The 26,887-nt window shown below is 36.6% G+C and overlaps 1 long non-coding RNA gene across 1 annotated transcript; it reads left to right on the forward strand.

Moving 5' to 3' along the window:
• Positions 1–511: 511 nt before the first annotated feature.
• On the forward strand, positions 512–19,017 carry LOC111097200. Its single transcript, XR_005362812.1, has 3 exons — positions 512–641; positions 17,550–17,663; positions 18,741–19,017. It is a non-coding gene; the product is annotated as an uncharacterized LOC111097200 (long non-coding RNA).
• Positions 19,018–26,887: the final 7,870 nt, after the last annotated feature.

The raw sequence follows: 26,887 nt of genomic DNA on the forward strand, positions 1-26,887 counted from the left end.
ATAAAATAAAGCAACTTGTTCAAGCTGAAGATCTTTCACCCTCACTTCAACATAGTGATAAGTTAAATACCTACACAGCACCTTTTCAAATGTATCTTCCTACTTCTGAAATTATTATTTAAAAACATGTTTAGAATTCAGGTTCCATATAACATAAGCTGCCCACACCTGAGAGGTCACAGGTGGGGCCCATGTGGGAAAGTAGGAATCTATAGCCAGTCTCAATAACATGCAGCAGAACTCATATCTATTTTCAGCTTAGGTTAAAAAAAAGTGTAGGTATTTGAATCAAGAGTGAGGCCAATCCTCAAAAGTAAACTGTGTTCCTACTGAGGAAATTTCTATATTTGTAAATGCACAGGAGGCAAAAGAATGGGATGGGTTGAAACCTTGCTGCTCACACTTATAGAGCCTATCAAACTATTATGTTTTTCTAAAGACAAAGACCCCAAACACCCAGAAGAAATATTTCCCCATGGAATGGTTACCATTAGCAACAACATCCTGTTGCTAGGCAAGTTCAGGTCAGCTCTGGGAGTGAATGAGCAGCCCCCAGTCACAAGAGCCATGGCAATGAATGATGTACAGCTCCCCATGACCTGTGGAGCATATTCTAGCAGCTAGTGTTTGCTGCTGCAGAGGTAAGGGGAACAGGTTTGTTAGAGGTCCCCATTTGATTACTCTCGCCCACACTTTCAACTATGAGCTGGCTTTGAGGACATCAAAGGTTGCTTTTACACAAAGTCCTTTGTTGAGTGAAACTAAATTTGAGGGCTGAATTTAAACTAATAACAAGAAATGATTTTTCATTTATCAAATAGTAAGATGTGTTTTTAAAAATAGAGAAAAATGTGAGAAGTCAGCATGAAAAAGAGTAAGCAACTCCATCCACAGCACTCCTGAGGCAAACTCAGAGTTGGATGATCAGTAATAGCTTAATTGGCAGAAAATATTTTAATAGCAAGGGCCAAGATGAGAGTAAGCCTGTATATACTACTATATATATTTTTAAAGATTTTATTTATTTATTCATGATAGACACACACACACACACAGAGGGAGAGGCAGAGACACAGGCAAAGGGAGAAACAGGATCAATGAAAGTAGCCCAATGTGGGACTCGATCCCGTAATTTGGGGATCACGCCCTGAGCCAAAGGCAGATGCTCAAGCACTGAGCCACCAGGTGTCCCTAATACTATCTTAATGTTACTAAGAGTAAAGCAATTTTGAAATAATATGATAGGCTGGGCCAGACTGTCAAGGGCCAACATAACTAACTTACTTGTACTGCTCACCTTTCCCACAATACCTAGGCTTTAGCAGAGTATTAAAATTCTCAGGATACACCACGTGATATGACACATCCTTGAGTTTATATATATTGTCTCTTCTCTCATTTGATTGACCAACCCTATTTATTCTTTAGAATGTATCTTACTACACCCAATGTAATGAACTAAAATATGAACTAAAATGTAATTCCCCTAGGATTTTGATGGAATCTTGTCTCACATTTAGATCTTTCCTCCATTTTGAGTTTATCTTTGTGTATGGTGCAAGAGAGTGGTCTAGTTTCATTCTTCTGCATGTGGACATCCAATTTTCCCAGCACCATTCCCACTGTCTTTTTTCCAGTGGATAGTCTTTCCTCCTTTGTCGAATATTAGATGACCATAAAGTTGAGGGTCCACTTCTGGATCCTCTATTCTGTTCCATTGATCTATGTGTCTGTTTTTGTGCCAGGACCACACTGTCTTGATGACTACAGCTTTGTAGTACAACCTGAAATCTGGCATTGTGATGCCCCCAGCTATGGTTTTCTTTTTTAATATTCCCCTGGCTATTCGGGGTCTTTTCTGATTCCACACAAATCTTAAAATAATTTGTTCCAACTCTCTGAAGAAAGTCCATGGTATTTTGATAGGGATTGCATTAAACGTGTGAATTGCCCTGGGTAGCATTGACATTTTCACAATATTAATTCTGCCAATCCATGAGCATGGAATATTTTTCCATCTCTTTGCGTCTTCCTCAATTTCTTTCAGAAGTGTTCTGTAGTTTTTAGGGTATAGATCACTTGCCATCAGGGAAATACAAATCAAAACCACAATGAGATACCACCTCACACCAGTGAGAATGGGGAACATTAATAAGGCAGGAAACCACAAATGTTGGAGAGGATGTGGAGAAAGGGGAACCGTCCTGCACTATTGGTGGGAATGTGAACTGGTGCAGCCACTCTGGAAAACTGTGTGGAGGTTCCTCAAAGAGTTAAAAATAGATCTGCCCTATGACCCAGCAATTGCACTGCTGGGGATTTACCCCAAAGATACAGATGCAATGAAACACCTGCACCCCGATGTTTATAGCAGCAATGTCCACAATAGCCAAACTGTGGAAGGAGCCTCAGTGTCCATCAGAAGATGAATGGATAAAGAAGATGTGGTCTATGTATACAATGGAATATTCCTCAGCCATTAGAAACAACAAATACCCACCATTTGCTTCGACATGGATGGAACTGGAGGGTATTATGCTGAGTGAAATAAGTCAATCAGAGAAGGACAAACATTTTATGGTCTCATTCATTTGGGGAATATAAAAAATAGTGAAAGGGAATAAAGGGGAAAGGAGAAAAAATGAGTGGGAAATATCAGAAAGGGAGAGAGAACATGAGAGACTCCTAACTCTGGGAAACGAACTAGGGGTGGTGGAAGGGGAGGCGGGTGGGGGGTGGAGGTGACTGGGTGACGGGCACTGAGGGGGGCCCTTGATGGGATGAGCATTGGGTGTTATTCTATATGTTGGCAAATTGAACACCAATAAAAAATAAATTTATTAAATAAATAAATAAATAAATAAATAAATAAATAAATAAATAAATAAAATGTAATTCCCAAGAACCATGGCCACTTCATCAAGTAGTTCCTGATTATCCCAGGTAGTCATTCCTTCTTTTATGATCCAACACGATTTACCTCTGGTGTAATTACAATGATGATTTATGTATCTGGATTTTCTGGAAATTCTAAGTTTAGACATTTTAACCTAGGGGTCATTGTTTTAGGTTCCACAACTATGGTCATCATTTTGTCTCCTTTGAGTAATGAAGCTTCTAGACAACATGGACTATTATCCCTCCATCCTTTTATTACCAGTGCCTCAAATATATCAGTATACAGAGATCTAGTTTAATATGTTTGCTGGATATATCAGCGAATAGATGAGTATATGATTATTTATTGTACCTTTTAAGTCTCTGATATTTATTCTTCCAAAATGTTTCACATATCGTATTTCTTTAGATACCACTTGAACTGAGGACTAAGGGTTGGAGAGATTGACCTAGTTTTCTTGTCACATTGATAGCCAGCATTACATATTATGCTTGCTGTGTTCATTAATGTTCTGGGTGCTCTACATAGGATAAATACTAGGCAAACACGTGAAAAGATAAAAGTTTGTTTCCAGTACACTTTTTCTACCTTACCATTTTCCGGCTCTCAAGTAGCTAAAAATCTTCCATTTCTCTCCTTGGATTTCAAGTATGTAGAATTGGGCTAATCACAAGTTTATGACATACTCTCATCATTGACCCATGTATGTTTTCAGTTATTTAGATACAATATTTTTGACAATGTATCAAACATCCATGAACCCACCACATAAAACAAAGGTAGGACCTAACAATAACCAACATGTTATCCTGTTAGTTCCCACCAGTCCTTTTCCCCTAACACCTCACCACCACCTGAAGGAATGGTTATTTTAAATCCTGGCCTTATAATTTCCCGGATTTCCTTTTTACATAATGTTTTATTTCATGGCATTTATTTTTTTTTATTTTTATTTTATTTTTTTTTAATTTTTTATTCATTTATGATAGTCGCAGAGAGAGAGGCAGAGTGAGAAGCAGGCTCCATGCACCGGGAGCCTGATGTGGGATTCGATCCCGGATCTCCAGGATCGCGCCCTGGGCCAAAGGCAGGCGCCAAACCGCTGCGCCACCCAGGGATCCCTATTTCATGGCATTTAGATGTAGCTCTAAAAGCAGATTATTTTAGTTGTTTTAACTTTATATAAAAGGTATTGTGTTTTGTTACAGTAGCTCATTCTTTGGCTGCTTCTACTGATAGACATTTGTTTTGTTCCCAGGTTCTTGCTGGGAACAGTGCTTATGAACATTCTTGTGAATATCTCCGGTGGCACATGGGCAAGGCATTAGCTGTATACCTTGGGGTACAGTTGTTAAGTTCTAAGGTATACAAGGTAAATAACATAGAAGGTATGTAATATAACACATACCTTTAGGATATAGCATTATTCTATTTTCCGAAGTGGTTTCACCAATTTACAGGTCAACGAACAATGTATAAGAGGTTGTATGGATCCAGTCTCTTCAACGTAGAATTACCAAACAGAAATGTTTGCTAATTAGATAGGCTTACGTGGAATTTTATTGTGGGCTTGAATGGAAATGAGTCTCTTTGCCTCATTCCTGATTATAAGGGCAACACTTCTAACATTTTATCACTTAAGGTGATGAAGAGGTTTGTCTTTAGATAATCAGGTTTAAGGGATTTCCTTTCTCTTTTTAATTTACTAAGAGATCTTTTTATCTTGAATAACTGTTTAGTTATATAAAATGTCTTTCCAGCATCTTTTGAGATGATCTTGTTTATTTCTAATATTAAACCAGCCTTGCATATCCTGGATACACCCAACTTGGTTGAGGAATAGTAAATTCATTGCTTGATTTTTTTTGTCTAAATTTTTTAAGGATTTTGATACTTAAATTTATGAATAAAAGTGATCTATAATTTTCTTGTCTGGTACTGTATCTGGTTTTTTTAAGATTTTTAAAAAATTTATTTATTCATGATAGAGAGAGAGAGAGAGGCAGAGACATAGGCAGAGGGAGAAGCAGGCTCCATGTTGGGAACCTGAGGCAGGACTCGATCCTGGGACTTCAGGATCGTGCCCTGGGCCAAAGGCAGGTGCTAAACTGCTAAGCCACCCAGGGATCCCTCTGTTTGGTTTTAATACCAAAGTTATATACTGTCCTTATAGAATTAATTAGGAAGCCTTTCTCTGTTATCGGCAAGATTGTGAAAAATTGGATATTCTTTTTACAGAAAGTTTGGAAACTCTTCTCCAACATTATCTAGGCCTGATATTTTTTTTTTCTGCTTGTAAAGAGGTTAAACCCTTGCTTCAAATGTCTGATAGTTATGAGATCCTTGTGAGGATGTTATTTCTTCTTTAGTCAGTTTTGGTACGTTGCATTTTTCTGGAAATCTATTTCTTAATTTCTGTAAGAACTATATTTCAGTAGAAACAGCCCTGCATGATGAGAGAACATTTTTTTTTTTTTTTACCACAGATTTCCATTTAATATATATGAAAGGAATAATAGAGTAGTTAAAAGATACAACATACTGGTTGTCCCTAATGACATAATTGTCTTCAGAGAAATCTTCTTCACTGATTAATGAAACCATTAAAGTTTGAGACAAAAATTTAAAATGTAGGGATTAGGCTGTCACAACATGAACCTGCCATCATATGTCTAGTTATGAGAGCCAAGATAAAACAAATATACTACTTATTTTTATTCTTGCCAAAAATTTTTAACTTTAATCTAAGCAAGCCACTAGAGCTAACTTCCACTCAAGGAAAGGAAGAGATGGAGTAACAAGTTAAATGAAACCATAAGAAGAAGCAATCAAATTAATTCAGAATGTGAGAAATTCTACAGGGCACTGACTCAATTTCTGCAAAAACTGGTATAATAAACAAAACTGAGGTGGCCATGGATCTAGATTGAAAGAGATTTAAGAGCTCCCTAAATGTAAAGTATGGGTATAATTTAGAACACAATTTGAAAACAAACAAACAAACAACAGTTTTAAGAAGATTGAAAAAAACTGGATAAATTGATTGCAGGATGGGGAGCCTGATGGACCTGGACAGATATCATGGCCTGAGCTGAAGGCAGATGATTAATCAACTGAGCCACCTAGGTGTCCCAAAATACCTCTTTTACTGCATTCTGTAGATTAACCTATGGGATATATAACAGTATGTTTTTGGGAGGTTTCTATTATTTTCATACTAAGTTACAAGCTAATTGTTGACCATGCATATAATCATTAAATTATCCTCCTCTCTCCACACTCTGCCAGAACTCTCTATACATCATTTATATCAATTTTTAAATGTGCTGCTCCATTCCTCTATATTCTCAGTAATTTTCAGTCAGCTTGGTCTATGAACAATCAAGAGAAGTATGTTGCTATCATTAAGATGGTGCAAATTTATCCATTACTTATGTATTTAAGGCTATTTTTGGCTATAAACACATTTATAATTATATCTTCTTGGCAAACTGAAATTTTATCATGATGCCATAACCATGTGAGCATATTTTTTATTCTAAACCTATTTAACCTGATAATATAAATAAATTGGAACAATTTAGGTTAGCATTTATCTGATATTATTTTTTTAAAGATTTTATTTATTCATGAGAGACACACAGAGACAGGCAGAGACACAGGTAGAGGGAGAATCAGGTTCGCTGTGGGGAGCCTGATGTGGGACTCGATCCCACGACCCCGGTATCATGACCTGAGCCAAGGGCAGACACTCAACCACTGAGCCACTCAGGTGCCCTTTATCTGATATTATATGTTATTTTTGATTCTTCATTTTTTATATCCTTAGACTTTAAATATGCTCATGTAAACAGCTATATCAGGTAAGTTTATTGATATTTATTGTAATTTATATAACAGTTAATCAGCCTTTTAAATTTGGATGCTTTAGTTGGTTAATCCCTACTTATTTTCTTATGCCTTCACACTCTACCCTGATTTTATTCTTCAGGGACCTAGACTAGAGGTCGGAATTTACACAAGTGTATCATCAAGCAGGTTTTTATTTTAAGGATAAAAAAGAAGCACTAGATGAACCTCAACAATTCTTATTATTCCCCCACAGCTTTGCCTTGCTGCCTCTTGCCTCAGGTCAAAGCTGCATCCCTCCCACATCAGTTTATAACAGCCCGTTCTCCAGTCTATGGATTTCCCACAGTAGTGTGTATTTCATGGTGTGTTCCTCAACTTAATCTTTTTTTCTTTGCGTATTTTTTTTTATCGGAATTTGATTTGCTAACATATAGTGTAACACCCAGTGCTCATCCCATCAAGTGCCACCCTCAGGGCCCATCACCCAGTCACCCTGTCCACCCCCCCTTCCAGAACCCTTTGTTCGTTTCCCAGAGTTAGGAGTCTCTAATGGTTTGTCACCCTCTCTAATTTTTCCCACTCATATTCCCTCCTTTCCCCTATAATCCCTTTCATTATTTTTTATATTCCCCGTATGAGTGAAACCATATGATGATTGTCCTTCTCTGATTGACTTACTTCACTCAGCATAATACCCTCCAGTTCCATCCACATCAAAGCAGATGATGGGTATTCATCCTTTCTAATGGCTGAGTAATATTCCATTGTATATATAGGCCGCATATTCTTTATCCATTCATCTTTCAATGGACACCGAGGCTCCTTCCATAGAATCCAATCATTTTTTTAAAGATTTTATTTATTTATTTGAGAAAGAGACAGAGACAGAGTCCGACACTTGACTAACTGAGCCACCCAGACCCCCCTTAACTTAATCATAAAAGAGAAAGGCAATCATTCTGCTATATCACCATCTTGGCATATTATAAAAATGTGTTTGGCCTCACTGGTAGCCAAAAAAAAAATTTTTAAAGTAACAAAATGCCATTTTCATATACTACCCTGGCAAACAGTATTTTAAAATAAAGATTTCCAAATTTAACAAAGATTTGATAAAAGAGATTTTTTTTCAAGGCTGCTGGTGAGGTCTAGGGAGGTACCATCTATTTTGAAATATATGCCAAAAATCTTGTAGCCCATAAATTCTTTCATACAGTCACTCCACATTTACACTGCGCTACAAAAATATCTATTGCTGTATTATTTACGACAATTAAAAACTGAAAGCAACTTCAAGTTTTAACACTTGGGGATTTATTACCTACTTATGCTATGTCCAGAGAGTAGGATATTCTGCAGCCATTTGAAAGAATTTTTAAAAACCACATATAAAATATAGAGTATTTTAAAATATTAAGTGTTTACATATGGGTAATAGAAATATGAATGATTTAAGTTTTCTTCTTATCACTTACCTAAATTCACTAAGTATTCTCTAGTGAATATGTATTATTATATTGTTTTAAGAAATTATCTCCTGTATATCACTTATCTTTAAAATCTTTGACCCACAAATAGAATATAATCAACTATTTGAGCTAAAGTGCTAGTGGATTAGCCCTTCAGCATCTTTTGCATTTTGACCAGTATTTTTATTGTTTTGACAAAAGAACAAACTAAGGAAATGGTAGATATATCAGGAGCTTTCAGGAAATAGAATAGCCCCCTCATATTCCTGACTCCTTCCATATTTCTTGCATCACCTTTCTATCTGGAGATCACACACACACACACACACACACACACACACCACAGAGACTCATTCTCTCTCAAAATGTGGGTAGAACACCCTGCAAACCACTGGTTGTTAATAAGAACTAGAGGGTAGCAGAAAGCAGTACTGCTCAGGTAAATACTGAAGCACATATCTTGTATGATTCTTATCATGAAAACCTGCTAAGTTAAACATACCTTTTTAAGAATCAGGCATTCAGTCATCACTGTTCTAGGAGCAGAAGTTCTTAAACAGGATTCTCTGTATCCCTTTAATCGGTCCACAGGGCATCGCAATATTCAGACTATTAAAATTAAAGATTCACTAATAATTTTGGGCTGTAATAGCATTGTTTTATCTCTTACCTTAAATATATCAATCTTTTTCACCAAGAATTTTATTTTACTTTTTTCTTAAAAGGTAACTTGGGACAATCTGAGAAGAATTTAGATGAACCAATTCAGTCAGTCATTCACTTGTTAAAGTTTATCTGCCATGGAGAGCTGTAATGTATTTAGTTTTCCCTCTCATAGAAATATAGCTGAATCTCAACCTGGAGAGTTGATGAAATCATTAAATAAAAAGTCTAAGAGATACAGAGAGGTTGATTTCTCCAGGTTCCTTTCTTTCCTCCATGGCCACCACGCTTAGTCAGGCCATCATCACTTCTAGGTACGATTCTGTAACGAATGCTTTAGGACCATCCTGAAGTCTTGTTACCCTGCACTTTATCCTTTACAGGCCAGTCAGATTTGCCTTTTGGAAATGCAACTCTGATCATGTCATTCCTCTGTTTAAAATCTTTGAATTACCATCTATCACCTTAGGATAAAATATAAATTGCTTAATAGATCTTAAAAACTTGGTCTCTGAGATTGGACTTCTGTCTGCATATCCACTGTCCATTTACCCCATTCTGCCCATACCGAACTTCCTATTTCCCGAAGTATACCTTGCCCTCTTGGCCTCTTTGACTGGTGATGCCCAGTGCAATAGGGGCTCTAATAAGATACGTAGCAGGTTATAAGTACAGGGAAGGAACTGAGTAACTGCATGGAGAAGCTGGGAAAAGAATTAGAAGGCAGGTAACATTAGGTAGGATCTTAGGAATGTTGTAAATACTATGCTTAATTCAATGCCAACATTCTTTACATTAGTAAAGATTTACAGACTAGAAATTAAATCATATGTATTTCAAGCTTCAACATATGTATGTATGGCATAAGAAATTAGGGTCAGTCCAAGCATTGTAGATACATCCTACCCTGTAGGATGTCAGGGAAGGTGCCTCTGGGAGATCACATTTGAAGGGAGATTTGAATAAGGAGAAGGGCAGAGCCTTGAGGCTCTCTGGGAAGGGTGTTCAAGGCTGAGAACACTTCAGCTCCACTGAACTTGAACATCTTTGGCAGTCTGAGAAACTCCAAGAAAGATAGGGAGTGGAAGGGAGAGTGGTAGCCAGGGTCTGATCCTCTAGAGGCATGCAGGCCTTGGTAAGGACTTGAAATTTCATTCTAAGTGTGATGGAAAGCCACCAGAGCATTTTAAGAAGGGGTGTGTCTTGATGGGACTACTTATCCATAGATATGGTTTATAAATGGCAGACCTGGTGGTAAAACCCAAATGAATATATGTCTAGTCCTGGTTTGCACATATTGTCCTGGCATATTTATTCATAGCACCCCTGCCACTGTCAGTGGTGTCCTGGGTAGACTCTACATTATATGGTCACTTTGACTAGCAGCCAACTCTCCCTTTTCCCTGAATAGTGATTTTCCTCCGATCCTGTGCAGTGAATACTAACCTATTTGGCACCATAATTTCAATCTATTTTTTTAATAAGAAAATTCATCTCTAAGCATATACTAGAAAATGAGATAAGCTATAATACAATATGAGAAATAAAAAATTATATAAATAGTATACTTTATAGAGAATAGAAATTTTGACTCACTTGGATAGAAAGCATCTATGCGGCAAAGTGATATCAACCTGAACAGCAGATTGGTGCCACACACTTCTTGGCCAGTCCCTGCACCTGTCATGCCATGCCTTTATCATGAGGCTTTGACCAGCTAGAATCAGTCTTGGATCATGATTAAGATTTTCATAAGGAGAATTAATAATGCTCCTGGGTGCAGAGACCACTCTGATACATCATTTGTCCCCCAGAGCCAGGCACATTGCTAGGCACATAACAGACACTCAATATTATTAAAAAAAATGATTAAACAACCTATATAATATCAGATCCTGGAATTTAAAGATACTGAATAGGATTCTGTCACCAATTAGACTGACACAGTATGACTAGAGATTGGTATGTCATGTATTTTATCACATTCTATCATTTTAATGAAGTGTGACTTATTACATTGTTTTTGTGCCTCATATTTTTTCCTTAAATGTGATTAATTTTTCAGTTAATAATTGATAACAGCTAATGAACCACATTTCCTAGACATAAAGGTAACTGATACAGTTATGAAATTACTCAGAAATGACATTTTGTTTTGTGAAGTTATTATAAAACGGATTTCTACCTGTATTGTTACACAGATGTGTCCACACTCAGTGGTTAACCTTATTAAGTGGAGGAGCGTACAGCAGCCTCTGAATGATAGATAGTTCATGATGTATGTGGTCAAAACTTTAGTCAAATGTTACACCCAATGGCTGTGGGTTTTTACAGATAGTCTTTAAAGTACAATTATATTTTCTTACATTGGCAATCCCCGTCTGTTCTCAAACTATAAACTTCCTTCCAAGTATGTCTAAGAAGCCCCTTTTCCTTCTCACAAGGCACTTAAGGTATTACAGAACCAGTTGCAACTTAAACACACCACTGTGGTTTTCTTTCTCGTTCTCTAATTTTTCTTAACTAACATTTCTTGCACTAGTTTAGGATGGAACAGGTCTCTTTGCAAAGACTCATGGGGAAAATAGAAAAAGAACACAACTCTGGGCTAATGTATCCTTCTTTGTAATATCTTCAACTTAACCTAGTTATCTATAACACTGAATTTAGAACTTTTGCTGGGATGACATTTCTCTTAATAAAACAGACATCTTTTCCTCAGAATATTTTAAAGTTCAGTTACCAGATTAGGAACAGCAACCACTTTGAATCCCCCTCCCACAAACGTGCTTTCACTTATAAAAGTACTTATCAGCACCCAGGGCTGTTTAGTTGGTATAGTACAACTATACAAAGTGTTTTTCTGAACTTCTAAGTGTAATAAATCTGTTTTGAGAAAATGGATGGAACTATTGGCATCCAGAGTAGACTCTCTGGTATTGCTTCAGGGTATTAGCAAGAAGGGTGCTGATCTGTGGGCTGAAGTCAAAAGCCATAGGTTCAAGTTTGACTCTCTTCCTGGCTGGCTATGTGACTTTGAGTGAGCCATCTGAGTTCTCCAATTGTGTCAATTCCTTCACTCTTATAAAAGGATTGCAATGAATGGTCTGTAAAGACTTTTCTAGCTCTAAGAATTTTTAAATGCTCCCTTTAGTTTAGAAAGAGAGGCCTTTCTTGTGCCTTATATCTGACCTGGTGCTTTAAACCCTTTTGCCTTGCAGCTGATTCTCTATAAAGTTAAATGTTCATTCTTGCGTATGCCATGGTTTATTAGAAATGAGTGTCAGGAAATGTGGAGAATCCTATATTTAACATCTCAGAATTGGATACTAGTTTGATATAAATAGCAAGTTGTTATCTGAGTAGATTACAATGGATTTACTATCAAGTAAATTAAATCACTGGGGACAGATGTGTTTTTAGAATTGTCTGAGACAATCAATCTGTGAGTAGAAAATTTTTGGTACCTGCCAAGCTGTCCTGTATAATTCAAAGATATGTCACCCAAGCACTTCCCTTTTTGTAGCCAATAGAGAGTGTTAGCTAGAAAGAAATGATCAGAGAGGGGGCAAGTGTATGCTATTCTAGATTGTATATACTGCTGGCTTTCTGGAAGTTATGGAACATTTGGAAGGATGAGCAAGAGTGAGTAGAAAAGTTCATCAGAAAGCAACATGATGAATAACAAATGGTACAGGAGATGAGGGAGAGGCAAATAATTTAAAGTAATACTGTGTGACCGATAAAGTGTCTGAATTTTATGCAAAGAGAAAAGGGGAACCAATAGTAGGGGGAATATCACCAAAGCCACCAAAGCCATGAGCCAAAAAGATGATGTGAACTCATTAGAATGGAAAGAAAATGGTGAGCTAGAGAAGGCCCATGATGACCACGTGGCAACTGCATAGATGTCAAAGAGATTAGGAATATGCACGTTAAGCAGTCAATGGGAAAACAATCTTCTTCAAAATGCTTCCTAGTGATATTTGAATAATTACTACTAATGGCAATATTCATCTCTTTACATTAAAGACAGGGCCACCTTTGGCTGACAAGAGCCATATTCATTCAATGTCTCAGAGAAAAAAATATTCCATCACTAATCAGAATCATCCGTAAGAGGGTATGTTTGGGAAAGCAGGAGGTAACAAACTTACTCTGTGAGAGCTAGATCATAAATACTTTTTTAGACTTTATGATTGCATTGTTTCCTGTTGATTCAATAATAAATTACTGCAAACTCAGTGGTTTAAAACCACACAAATATATTATCTTATAGTTTTTGAGGTCAGAAGTCCTAGAATCAAGATGTTGGCAGGGCTGCACTGTTTCTGGAGATTATAGGGGAGAACCTGTTTCCCTGTGTCTTCCAGCTGCAAGACCACCTATATTTCTTGGATTGTGGCCTCTTCCTCCATCTTCATAGCCAGTAGTGGTACATCTCTGAATCCCTTTCCTGACCCTGATATTGGGCTTACCCAGATAATGCAGGATAATCTTCCCATCTCAGATCCTTAACCACATCTGCAAAGTCCCTTTTGCCATATAAATTAACATATTTGCTGGTTCCTAGAATTAAGACAAGGACATCTTGGAGGCTATTATTCTGTTGACCGTGTGGGTTCTTTGCTCTCTTGTTGCATTTACTCAACTTTGACACTGTAGAGAAAGAATGGCAATAGACAATACATAGATCAACAGGAGGGGATGGGTCCTCATAAACCTGCATTTATAAAAACAGACCATGTGCCAGAACTCTTCCATGGACTGTAGTTTGCCAATCCCTAGGATGGAGTTTTTTAAGTTCGCATGCTAGATATTTCAAGCAGGAACAAATTTAGAATTAAGAGAAGAGAGCCTCTGCAGGCTTTCAGGATATCCAGAAGGGCAGAGGGCCCAAGGAAAAAGAGGATCCTGGCTGTCTAAAACACTAGTCTGGGTAATTTTCAGAAGAAAGCCAGAAAGCCCTAGAGGCTTTACCCTTACACATACACCTGCTCTTAGTTGGTACTGAGTCTGGGGAATGTAAGTTCCTGGGTTTTAGTTTCTTCATGGGAGAACTTTGAAGGGTATAGGCGGTACTCAATCTCATCAGATAATACTGGCTAAGATGGTAAAACCTGGCTTCAAAAAATAACTTAAAATGAGCATGGATAGATTCCATGCAATAGCAGATACACCAGAGAAATATTTGCTGGAAAGTGAATGGTCTTGTTTTTGCCAGAATATATTTCCCAGTTTCACAGTTTGGCTGATTGTAAATAAGCATGTGAGTGTGTCTGTTTTTGTGTGGTTTTTGTTTTCATTAACTGAACATAGTGCAGCTTGCTTGGACAGCTTGGAGATCAGTCAGAGATGGATCTTAATTCTGCTTCCACCTCTTTCCTTCTAAATTACCTTGATTACGGCCGTAGCGTTAGGTTCCTCAGCAGTAAAATACTTGTGATAGTATCTGTCACGTGACTTAGATGGGCAGAGAATGAAATAATATATGTCAAGTGCCTGGTATAAAGTTGTTGCTACCCTTTCTCATTTGCTCCTGAGACAGAGTATCTTAAAGAATAAATACAAATGAAGAATCACATTAGAGTGGATAATACTACAGACCTGGCCACCCTTGAAGGCGAAAGAAATCTCATTTTGGCTTCAAGTCCCTGACACATTCTCCAAGTTTTATGATCAAACTGAAGTCTAATTCCCATTTGATTTAGTTCTCTTGTTCATACCCTAAGGTCAGACCTTGGGGTCTGGGGAAGAGATAAGCGTTAGAATTTATATACCAAATCCTACTTTGTACCCTGAAGAGTTGGCTTGAAACATGTTCTATTTTTATCTTTGGTTAATAATGACTTTCACTTAAAAGTTTATTAACATAAGGCTAAAAAAGTATGCTTTACTTTCTACTTATTATTCAAAGATATATAAAAACTTCACCTAAAATAATGGTTTCCTTATATGTTGTGCTACACTAATTTCCTTAAGAAGGTGAATGCCTTTACAACATAACAATGTGGTGACTAGGTTTTAGTAGAGAATTATAATGGCTTAAGGGACAGGAAAGGAGCCCTAGCAAGCACAATATACATTTATGCATTTTACTTCCTGGGCACGTTACATGTTTTGTCTCCACTGAAGTTTCTACTTTATTATTATCCTTATAGAGGAGAAAAACTGAAATTATGTAACTTGCCCAGGGATCACCAGATTTTCACGGTGTCCTAAGAACTAGCCAGAGGCAGAAGCTTAATGAAGAAATACTCAACTTTGCTGTCTGTGGTTCTCATTGTTCATCCGGCTCTTTATCATCAGTTTTGGACCAGGCACAGAGACACCCCTCATGCCTCCTACACATGCCTAAGAGCTCCTGACAGGCCTCATGCACAAAGGGGCCCTGCAGTGAGTCGGAAATCAGCAGCACAGCCGGGCTGAGAAACCCTCCACTGCCAATCACCCCAGAGGCAAAAGTGAGTGAAGAATACGCTGTCAGCTCCTGGCATTTCTCCCTGTAGAGGAAACGGAGTGCTGGCTAATAGAGGCCAGAGGTCTCTGTGGCCTTGGGATGAATTCAGGGGTTCAGTGATTGAGCAGGAGGCGGAGGACCCAGCCTAAGGGAGGGTAGTAAAATCTCTCTTATGAAGCAGAAAATCAGCCAGAACAACCCACTCATAAGTAATAAACTGGCATTAATAACAGCCTAGCTGACTCTGAGTTACTGTGTGCCTTCTGTTAAACCAACAGAAAGATAAGCTTATCTATGTGTATATCTAGAAGTGTATACTGCCTATAGGGAAACATTTATAAGACCCACCTATCATTTTCTCATTTGTTTGCCTTTAATATCTGGCTTAATATCAGTAAGAACCACCACAAACAAAGCATTGAAAAAAAATAAAATTCATGTTGCTGGGAATTTATAAAATCTTTCTAACTTCCGTTTCCGAACACAGAGTTGAAGATATGCTAAGAAGAGTCCTCCCCAAAACTCATATTTAAACTCAAGGTAGCATATCTCAATTAGTTAGAACACCAAATTAAGCATCGGGAAGTATGGATTCCAGAATCCTAGAGCTTGAACTATCATTAGCTGTCTTGAAATTAATTTGAGTCTCAAGTTCCTGGTGAGAAATGTAAAATCTGCTTGATAATGTTACTGGCTGTTGAAAAGGCTGAATTACATAGTAATTATGAGAACACAGAGAATTTCAAGTGTTAGAAAAAGGTAGAATATATCGATTCAGAAATCTATATCAACCTTTCAGATGACACTGAGTCATGTCAATGATGGTGCAAGCACAATTCATGGAGCAGTTTTTCTTCTCAGGGAGACTTCCAATTCCGGTTTGCAAACCCAAACAGGATTCACGAAAAACTCTTTGCACATGTATTGAGAATATTGAAAAAGACCAAGAACAGATACAAAAGCAAACTGCATTTGAATTCGTTTAGAGAGAGGTGGCTCCAGGGTGCCACACATTATGGTATTAAGCTTGATTTTATTCAACATCTTTATTAATCATCTAGAAGATGAGCAAAATGGCACATTAATTAAATCTGCAGATGGTGCTAAACAGAGAGACATTTGAGTTCATTGTGGGCAAAGCAACAATATAAAAAGACTGGGTTTAAAGGAAGGCAGAACAAAACACTAATGAGTATTTGTTTTGGTGCCATAAAGGCTCAAAACATACCTAGAGTAGAGTAAAAAATGCTGCTAAAGGATTTGAACAGGGCAATAGAAAATAATTAGCAATGATAAGGATACAAATTCAAATGTTATTGGCAGCAAAAAAAGAGCTGTTTAGCTAAATTCCTGTTTTACCCTGTCATCCTTTGCCTGATATCCAGACAGAATTCACTTCATTGATGAGGCATGCCAAACATGATAAGGACCTTCTTTGTGATGTGGGACTGGGAATTTAAAGGGACCACATGTGGATGTCCCCTCAAATACGGACTCCAAGACTGATTCCATCAGGCCAAATCCTCTGTAATGGGCCTCTTGTTTTCAGGACCTTGCTCCAGTTTATCCTACAGGAAGCTACTAGAGTCATCTTCCTCTAACACTGGTCAGCTTGCCATTTCCCCGCCTCATGGAGTAACACATAAGGAGCTTCAATACCCCTGAGTTAAGACCGCTATCGTTTTTTTTTTTTTTCTTATTTTTTTCATAAGATAGTCACCAGGTTCTAAACAAATACCTATTCATTGTTCCTCTGAATACTTAAAAAAAAAAAAAAAACTTTGATAGGCTGTCCACTATCTTCCTTTCTATCCCTCTCCAATTGTGTCAGGCGATGTCCCACTCAGAATACTTCAAAAAGGGTGTATTTACAAAGAGACTACTTACAGAGGTGTGGGTTTCAGGGAACCACATATTGGGTGCAGTTACCCAGGGTTTCATACAAGGTTAAGTGTTAGGCTCTCTAGGTCTGATAAGAGAAACTTATCAGAAGTCATGTAAGGTTTACAGCCTTGAGAGAAGCAGTGACATTTGATTCGGGGGCATAGTGGTAGCTGGAAACAATTTTGGTGAGGCGGAATGAAGGGGATGAGTACCCTCATCTCAGTCTTCCCTCCATCCAATCATCTTCTTGGGCTCACCATTGGCTGAAACTACCAGAAAAGGACATGGAAAGTCATTCATGTGGACAACTTTCCCATGGCAGGGAGAAGAATGGGGAAGGTAGAAGGATATATGTGGAGGGGAAAGAGGAGGATACACGGCATGACATGCTCACTTAGCACTTTGAGAAGATAAAGGTTTTGGAATGAAGCTGCAGGTAAGTGAGCCAGCCTAACTGTATTCTAGCCTTCTCTTGCCTAAGAGTCAAGTCAACAGAACTTATAAATAGTAATCAAGGGACCTAAATTCACCATGTTTTAACAACTTGAGACCAAAAGTTCTGTTATCATCTATATGAAATATATAGTATATAACTTAAATTATAAGCCATAATGACAAAAAATGAACACCCAGGAATACATAACACATCTTAAATGGAGCACTAACCTTGGAGTGAAATTGCCTTTTGTACTGTCCCTAACAATCCAGTCTAGAGAAAAAATATTGCTTAAGTTTTATGTTTATCATTCCTTTGCTTTTCTCCATAGATTTTTTTTAAAACCCTAAATAACATTTTAATATTGCCAGTTTTTAAACCTTATATAAATGGGATTATACTGTATGTGCCCTTTTATGACTTGCTTTTCCAAAATCACTCAACATTATATTTCTGAGATTTATCCACATTATTGCACAAAGCTGTTGTTCATTTACTTTCATGATCAGAGTGTTTTATTATATGAATCTCATGGTTAGTTGTTCATCTTCCTTTGATGGGCACATGTGTTGTTTATAATTTGGTGGTATTGAAAATAAAGTCATTATGAATATTCTCATTCATGTCTCCTGGTATACATGTAAAGAAATACAAGAATTTCTCTAAGATATTTTCTGGGACCGATTCAGAAGGTATGCATATTTTTAGCTTTAATAGATAATTCCATAACTTTGTTTAAGTTTACTCTCCCAAGAACAGTGTTTAAAAATTTCTATTGCTTCTTTTCCTCAACCATTCTTAGCTATGTCATTCTTTTAATTTTTGTAAGTCTAGTGGTTGTGAGAGGGTATCCCACTTTGGATTTTTGTTTTTGTTTTTGTTTCTTTTTTTGTTTCTAGATCAGTGATTGCTAATGAGTTCAAGGCAATTTTTCCCTCTTGTTTTCTCCAGTGTGAATTTTTTATTAATGTTTTGCTTATTTGTGGAATTTTTTTCATTTTCTTATTAATTTGCAGAGTTCTTTGCATGTTCCAGACATGAACATTTTTTAAAAGATTTTATTTATTTACTCACTAGAGACACACGGAGAGAAGCAGGGACACAGGCAGAAGAAGAAGCAGGCTCCTTGCAGGAAGCCCGATGTGGGACTTAATCCCAGGACCCCGGGATCACGCCCTGAGCCAAAGGCAGACTCTCAACCACTGAACCACCCAGATGTCTCCAGACATGAGCATTTTAATGGTTTTCCTGCAAATACCTTCTCTTATGTTGTGTATTTACAAAATTTTTAATGACTCTTTTGAGAACTAGAAGTTCTTAATTTTATTACAGTCAACTTTGATTTATTTTTCTTTATGGCTTACACTTTTATTGAATAAATCATTTTCTTTCTCAAAGTGTTAAAAGACTATTCTTGATTTTTTTCAATAAATTTTGAAGTTTTGCCTTTTATATTTAAGTTTTTAATCCACTACATACATCCTCTCCTATATTGTTTTTCTTGGCCAGTCTTTAATATAAATTTAAAAAATTCTGTTGAGGTTATGGTTGGAACTACAGTGAATCTTTAGATCAGTTTGGGAAGAACTGATTTTTTTTTAAAGATTCCATTTATTTATTCATGAGATACACAGAGAGAGAGGCAGAGACATAGGCAGAGGGAGAAGCAGGCTCTCTGTGGGGAGCCTGATGCAGAACTTGATCCCAGGACCCTGGATCACACCTTGAGCTAAAGGCAGATGCTCAATCACTGAGCCACCCAGGAATTATGGGAAGAACTGATTATCTTTAGGGTAGTCTGTTTATCCATATTTAGCCTGCTTATCCATTAACATTGTATGCTTCTCTGTTTATTCTTTAATCTCTCAACAAAGAATTCTACTTTTCTCCATTAAAGGTCTTAAAATACCATTAGATACATTTCTAGTTTCTGTTTTTTGTTTTTTATTTTTTTAAATACAGACATGGTTCTGCTGTTATAAACTTTTCAAAGGCTGAATTTTACATTTTTTAGCCATTTATCCTGGTGGATAGAAATGCAGTGTTTATCTTACTGATCTTTCATTAAGCAAAAGTGCCAGTCTTTTATTAATTCTGATCATTTATAGAGTATTTGGTTTTATTTATTTATTTTTTTAGAGTATTTGGTTTTAAAGGTAGACAAAACATCTATGAATAATAGTTTTGCTAAATCCATTTCAATCCTTAGATATTTGATTTTTCTTGCCTGATGATGCTAAGAACTTTAATATTAGATAGATGAAGCAATTATGGACACACTTATCTTGCTCTTTTATTTTTTTAAAGATTTTATTTATTTATTTATTTATTTATTTATTTATTTATTTATTTATTTATGATAGTCACACACACACACACACACACAGAGAGAGAGAGAGGCAGAGGGAGAAGCAGGCTCCATGCAGGGAACCTGTCGTGGGACTCGATTCTGGGTCTTCAGGATCACACCCTGGGCCAAAGGCTGCGCTAAACCGCTGAGCCACCCCGGCTGCCCTATCTTGCTCTTAAGAGAAAGAATGCTTCTAACACTTCATCATTGGGCAGAATTTGTATTGTAAATAAGCATAGTATTTTGAAACTAAGATTTTGTAATTCTTCTGGATTATTTTTGTGTCACTTTTGTGAAAAACATTGATGCAGAAATTGATGTTGCAGAAATTGATGCTACAGAGGCCTAAAATTAAGCTTATGAAGATCAAATATTCAAGCAGATTTAGAAGAAAACTAGGAAAACAGAATACTTAAGTCTTTGTTCTTTTTTCGTCAACCTTCTCCGTGCCACACACTTCATCCCCCAAGGTCCTAAACTATCTCCTTCCATTATTGTTACTCAACCTGAAGAACAGAGTTGCCACTGTTTGAATTGTTTGATATGTTGAAGATTAGGGGAGCAATACGTTTGAGGATAAAACATTAGGAGTATATTTTTTATGTGTTTAAGCAAAACTGATTAAATATCCATCTGATAATGTCTAATAGACAGCCTACTACAGAGTATAGAGCTCAGAGTAGAGGTCCATGCTAGTGACAGAAGCCTGGAAAACATTAGTATGTATAGATGGTAGTTAAAGTCATAAGACTGGATGGAATCACCAAGGGGTGAGTGAAGACAGTTGAAAGGATCAAAGACTGAGGACTGGGAATTCATTTTAAAACTTGAGGCATGAAGCAAAACCAGCAAGAAGACTAAGGAAGAACCATCAGTGAAGAAAGAACCAAGAGTGCATGGAATTGTTAAGTAGAAAAACAAAAACAAAAACAAAAACAAAACAACCAAATTGTTAAGTACAGTGCTGAAAATGTTTCAAGGAAGAGGGTATAGTCACCTGGGTCAAGTGATGCTCATAGTTCAAGTAAGAGCAGAACTGCATGCTAAACACTGGATTTTACAACACAGAGGTGATTAGTAGCCTTCACAGGTCTGATGAGAATGGTTGATAGGTTCAAATGAGAACACGTAGATAAAGCATCATGCCAGACATAGTCATGTGACCTAACGTTTTCACTTATCTATATGCTATAGATTCTGTGTGACTATTCTTTTCTCTTTTTTATTCAAGTTATAATTAGCCATCAGTGTTATATTAGTTTCATATGTATGATATAAAGATTCAACAATTCAATGCATTACTCAGTGCTCATCAAGGTAAGTGTATTCTTAGTCCAATTTACCTACCTATCTTCTTACCCACCTTTCCTTTGGAAACTATCATTTTGTTCTCTGTATTTGAAGAATCTGTTCTTTTGTCTTTTTTTGTTGTCCGTTTGTTTTGCTTATTCTTTTAGGTCATCAATTTTAATGTTTGAAATAGTACTCTTACATGTGGTTGTGCTATAGTGTATATAATTCGTATGTCTGGATATATGGACCTTTTTTCCTTTTTATTTAAAAACACTGGAATATTTTAATACTTTTTATTTCTAACATTCTATGTTTATTTCCTTAAGTTAGGTTGCCACAGGCAGACTTCCTGGCTCAAAGGATGCATGTAACATATGTCATAATATAAGCAAATATAATGCTATATATCACAAAAGAAGACAAATGGCTAATAGTGAAATTAAAACCCTGTTTATCTACTGTCAATCCAATAAATGCAAATTAAACCAGTTGAGAGGAAGTTTAATCAGAATTTTGAGAGCTATTCTAAGACTCCTTGCCTAAGTGAAAGTAGTTTAGAGTCAAACCTGGTTGAATTTTTTTCCCCTTCACTCTTTTATTCAATGTACTTTTGAGTGATTGTAATATGCCTGACCCTGGGGAGACAATGCTTATGAAATAAACATAATCCTATTATATCATCCTGCATTTTCTTAGCTAGCAAATAGTTTATAAAATAATTTTGCCTTTATTTCTTCTTTCACTAGTTGATAAGTTAGATTTATGTAATTTCTGGTGTTTAACTGATCTCTTGATCCTGGGTAAGGACCATTTATACTAGTGATTTTATAAATATATTTTTATATCTTGACTGAGCTAGAAACTTTTGATGTTAAGTACTCTTATCCTTTCCATAACCCTTAATTATTACCCTGTCATTTATCATGGGATATGGATTTTCATATTCTGAGGTCAGGATAGGAGAGATGAATGTCAGAGAATCACAAAATACTCCAATATGGGATGTTTGTTGTTGTTGTTGTTGTTGTTGTTGTTGCTTGGTAATTGGGAATTGTTAGGGAAGTAGAGGTGATTTGTTTATCTAAGACATGGTTAAATAAAGACAACCCTTTTGGATGATACTTGAAATGTACAGAGTCTACTCCCATAAGACCAGGGTCAGAGACATTAATCCCAAGATTCTTGAAGGCAAATGGCCTTCTGTCTCTGTTATTAAAAAAGCCTGATGGGTTAAAGATGGAGAACTGTTTAGTGGTTGTAACAAAAACAAACAAGATATTATTACACTGTAAAGAAAAGAGGGCTAGAGAGAAAGAATATGTACATTTGGAAAGGTACAGGAGAGTGGCTCTGTCGGTTGACTGTCTACTGTCAGCTCAGGTCATGATCCCAGAGTCCTGGGATTGAGCCCCATGTCAAGCTCCCTGTTTACCTGGGAGTCAGCTTCTCCCTCTTCCTCTGCCTGTCCCTTTGCTGCTAGTGTTCTGTCTCTCTCAAATAAGTAAATAAAATCTTAAAAAAAAAAAAAAGGAAAGAAAACAACTCTCTTATACTGCTACTGGGAATATTAATTGGTACCTCCCTGGAGAGTAATTTGGCAACAAGTTTTTAGAGCCTTAAAATGTTCCACTTCTAGTAATTTGTCCTGGGAAAATATTTGGAGGTATGTGTCAAAGATTTATGCATTGTGATATTTATTACAATGTTATTTATAAGTGTAAGGAGTTGAAGACAATATAAATGTTCACCAATAGGCATTTGGTAAAATAAATTAAGGTATATCCATGTGATTTATTACTATGCAGCAGTTTATAATCATATTTTCAAAGACTATTTGATGGCATGGAGAAATATTCACAATATAATGCTAAATTAAAACTGTCAGATACAAACAAACAGCATTAAATAGTTACCACTTATTGAACATGAATTTTATACTAGGATATGTTTTCAGGGCTTCATAAACATCTCATTTAATAATCCTCCAACAAATCTGCAAGATAGCTATTGCTATTCTCAATTTATATGTTGTGAATATAAGGTTAAAGTTAAGCTGCATTTCAAGTCCAAATCGCCCTACTAAATGGAGCAGCTTCAAATATGCAGAGACACTAGAAGGGAAATGTTTCTTGAAATCAAAGAAATTGTATGTGCTTCAAGTTCATGGGAGAGAGAAAGCAGATTACGAAATGAAGTTAGAATGTATGGAGGGTTATATCCTTTAATATATTTTCAGCTAATCTGGAAACTAATGAAGATGCCTTCAAAGTTTTTTAAGATAGTGAAACTAACTATCTGACTTTTGTATTAGAATGATAATAGAAGAATAGTACCAAGGATGCAATTTCCATAGGACACGGGACAATTGTTTAAATACCAGTTGATGAAGATCTAGTCTGTAGGAAGTACCAGTGAAGATGGAAATCAGGGTCAGCTTAGAGACACAGTGTAGACTGTGAGACAGGTAAGTAGTTCTAAGATAAGAAGAGGGAGGAGACAGGAATGCTTTTAAGTTTCCATCATCAGTGGCTATATATACAGCAATATCTAATGAAATAAACTTGAGGGCAAGTTCAAATACAGGACAGACTGAGAGTTTGGTTTTGAAGAAGTTTTATGTGAGGAAGCACTTGAATGAGACAATCCAGAAGCAGAAGTTTTTGGAGTTCAGGGGAGAAAACCAGGTTTTCTAAAACTGTAGTAAATGTATGGATGTTAGGGTTATTTGCCTATTCAAGTTATTTGAAGTCCTGTAAGTAAATGAGATTTCCAACAGAAAAGATATAGAACAGGGCTTCTCAAATGGGTGTGGATGGGTGTACCCAAATTGCCTTTAGAAAGTTTCTCAATTATATATTCAATCATTGCCCAATCAAGAAGAGATCCTATTACATCTCCTCCTTCTATAGAGTGGAGAGACTGGTTCGAAAAAGTAAGACTGAACTCATATATATATATACACCTTCAACTGCCAGACATACTGATAAGTGCCTAATACACATTTATTAAATAAATGAAGAATTTATGGATGCAATTAGAATTCCTGAAGCAACACTCCCTGAATTAAGTGTTGAAGTGAATAGAACTCTGATCATGTCCCTAATTGGTGATTGGATATATCAGGAAAGATATTTCCTTTGTAAGAGCAATAGGGCCTGAGAGAAATCACTTAGCATGTCTGAACTTACATGTGGCTTGCATTTCAACATTGTATTTGTAATTAGGAATGGAACCTTTGAATTCATTTTATTTCAGGAATAGAATCCAGGCAAACTCATAAGGGCCTGATTCATCCCAATATATTCCCAAGTAGTGTAACTTTTTCAAAGAAAACTAACGCCAAATCATATTTTTTATAATTTTGGGACAGTATATTAAAACAGAGGAACCATAAAAAGCACCCACAATAAATCGAATATATGCCTGAGCTAACAAGATGAAGGATAGAGGGGGAAACATGAGTTTTATTAAAAGAAAAATGATAGATGTAAATATGGACATCTATCTTACCTAGTGGTAGACTAGGTAATTATTTCAGCCCAGAACATCTTGAGTGCTCTTCAGAGAGGTATCAGTTATGGGTATGAAGAAATCAGATGAACCAGTCATCTCTTCATATTAAAGATTTAAAGGTATGCCCCTTAATTCGCAAAGATGTTTACTTAAACTAGAAAGGGAAACTTTTGTGCATCTACAGAGGGATCAGAGGAGAACAGAGAACACCAAATACATAGAAGCTTGTTATCCTCCACATCTTGTCCACTTAAGCTCTTTTTGATTGTGATGTGACATGATGTTAATAATCATACATTTCCTATACTGTATGTATATTAGAGAGCTACTGTGACTCACAAGAGCTGTAATTTCCTTCCTTTATAACTTCTGAATATGCCTTTCAGGGAACAAAGAGATTTGGATGATAATTCAGTAAACTTTTATCATGGTGTATTTGACTATTTTAGAAAAAATAAGATAGAATTTTTCCATCAAAAACATTTTAATCCATTTTAAATCAGCCAGACTGAAAATGAATAGAAACACAATGAAGTACAGTTTATACTTGAGTTAGTTAGGTGGGTACTATGTTAATCCCATATGTGGCATAGGACAAATCTCCTAATGTTAGATTCTGGAGTAAGAAATGAACTGCTAAGGATGTCATTGTAACATTTCAAGCGCTGGCTGATGGAGGAGGATCTGGATTCCAGTGATAATAGGTATCAAAAATAGAAGAGAGAGATGAGACACAGTTTATGAGTAGAATTAACTAGACTCAGAGATACTCCTCCCACATTTAGGTTTAGAAACCTACCTTTGCCGCTCAGCTTGTGTTCTTTTCTCCTGTGCACATCAGAACCAGCATACCCTCAGGTTTGCTGCATGGAAGGTTATGATGTGCTCAGGCACATTCCAAAGGCAGATGGCAGTTTCTTAAAATTGGTCCTCCCATCTGAAGTCTCTCATGAGGGCTAGATTCTAAAGCTGGATATACATACCTGGAAGCCTGCCACCAAAAAGGATAAAAGGCAAACCTTCTTTAGGTTAGGTAGGGCAAGAAATGTAAAAGCCATGGTTCATGTGGAATGAGAAAGCCAGTGTTGGAAGAAAAATCTTGGAACAAAGATTTTCATTATTTTGTAAGGCTCCACATAGAAGATTGGGTGCTTTTTTCTAGTATGGACAGGGTAAGTGAACTTTAAGAGATTGAAGCAGATCCTGTATGACATCTCCTCTTTGATATGCTTTTCTAACTAATCCTGACCTTTCTGAGAAGGTCTTTAAGTTTTTGATCAGGGTATATGTATATATTCTCCTTTGATCAAGAAAAGACCTCTTCTAGATTTAATATAGCAGGTTATCTTCCTATCTGACACTAAGACTGTGGTCCAGAAGACCTACCTATCTGACCTATACTTGAAGAAATTATTGAGAAGAGCTCAACATTATTTGCCAGTACTTCCCTAGGTATCTCATGATGCTCAGTCTCTTTGGCTGAAGACCATGATCCAAATATCTCTTAGGAGACACAGGCCTTAAAGGACACTGAATTTCTACCACTAATATTGCTTAGGTCTCTAATCTGGAGTACAATCCTTATTTGCCAACCTTATTTGTGGTTAGATCAATGTTTTAATGATAGGAACACATTTATTCTTCTTACTCTTGGAGGCAAAGAGTCCTCACCATCTTCCTATTCCCATGTCTCACTGGATCACAGGAGTTTATCGTCTCCAGGTAGAAAGAAAAAAAAAAAAAAACTTCCTAAGGTCTAGGGCCTTTAAAAATACAGCACCAAATTCTGATGGGGTTTATCAGATCCTTCACTTCTCCCACAAGAACCTCAGTGACACATATTTATCAAAAAAAAAAAAGTGACCACTGAGAAAAAGCTTCATTGTGGAAAATGAGGCTTGCTCATTAGTTTTGGTTTGAGAAATCAAACATCTGGTAAATCTATAACCTAATTTCACCCAAGAAAGTGATGAGGAAATAAAACAGCTGTTAAATAAGTCTTGGCCAAACAGTTTTGCCATGTGCCTCTTAGGAAGTTTCAGTTATAATCTAACTTTTGATAAATGGA

The sequence above is a fragment of the Canis lupus genome, chromosome 8 (assembly GCF_011100685.1).
Source record: "Canis lupus familiaris isolate Mischka breed German Shepherd chromosome 8, alternate assembly UU_Cfam_GSD_1.0, whole genome shotgun sequence".
Lineage (NCBI taxonomy): Eukaryota > Metazoa > Chordata > Mammalia > Carnivora > Canidae > Canis > Canis lupus.